This window comes from Penaeus monodon, chromosome 31 (assembly GCF_015228065.2).
Source record: "Penaeus monodon isolate SGIC_2016 chromosome 31, NSTDA_Pmon_1, whole genome shotgun sequence".
Taxonomy (NCBI): domain Eukaryota; kingdom Metazoa; phylum Arthropoda; class Malacostraca; order Decapoda; family Penaeidae; genus Penaeus; species Penaeus monodon.
In genome coordinates this window covers 17987158-17988019 of record NC_051416.1, presented here as the reverse complement: position 1 = coordinate 17988019, position 862 = coordinate 17987158, and positions in this window count along the sequence as shown.

Genomic DNA, 862 nt, shown 5'->3' with positions numbered 1-862 from the left:
CTGTTTTTCACGGATTGCAGGATAAGTTAACGTTAATTTCTGAGTGGCGCCCTCTCATCAACGGATGCGACCTGCTGCCGACAATGACCAATCTGTAGACTAACTCCAGGTGCTGGCGACTGATGCTTGTGTGACATCTTTGACATTGATAGCAATGACCTTTAGGTGTTGACGACAATGCCCTTTTTGGTGCTGACAATAATGACATATTGCTATCAATGACCCCCAGGTGCTGACGCCCTGATTTTTTGTTGGGGACGAAAATGATCTGCTGACAACACTGATATAGACTACCCCTGACCTGCTGGGAAGACGTGGAAGACACACGGCAGGACCTGCTTGCCTACGCTGTTGGGTCCCCCAGCAGAGCAGTGTGCCGTAGTCGAGCTCGGATGTAGGCGTGAAGCGACAGTGGAGTGGGTGTCCTCCAGGATAATGTGGGTCTGGCGGGGAGGGGCTGGCGACCAAGTCAGTCAGTCAGTCACCGAAGACGAAGTGGTCTCCTTTCGCATATGTGTTCTCATGACTCATGTGTATTTGTATTTCTTTATTTGGGTTTTCAATTTTATTGTCTAACTCAGGGATGCCAAACCTTTTACCCCAGGGGGTACATTTTCCCTTAGTAGTCTATACAATTTGCGTGTCAGATAATCATGATCGACGCGACGAACGGCCATATGGTTGACGTAAAAACTTAGGCTATTTCATTTTTACAGAAACACAATAGAAAAAAATATGAGGGTGTAACTGATATTCTTTAAAAGGACTGGCCCTTTAAATTAATCATGTAAAATGGGTGACTGTAAGAAACAAATAACAAATATGCGTGTTTGACGACCCTTATCTATTAAAATAACCATAA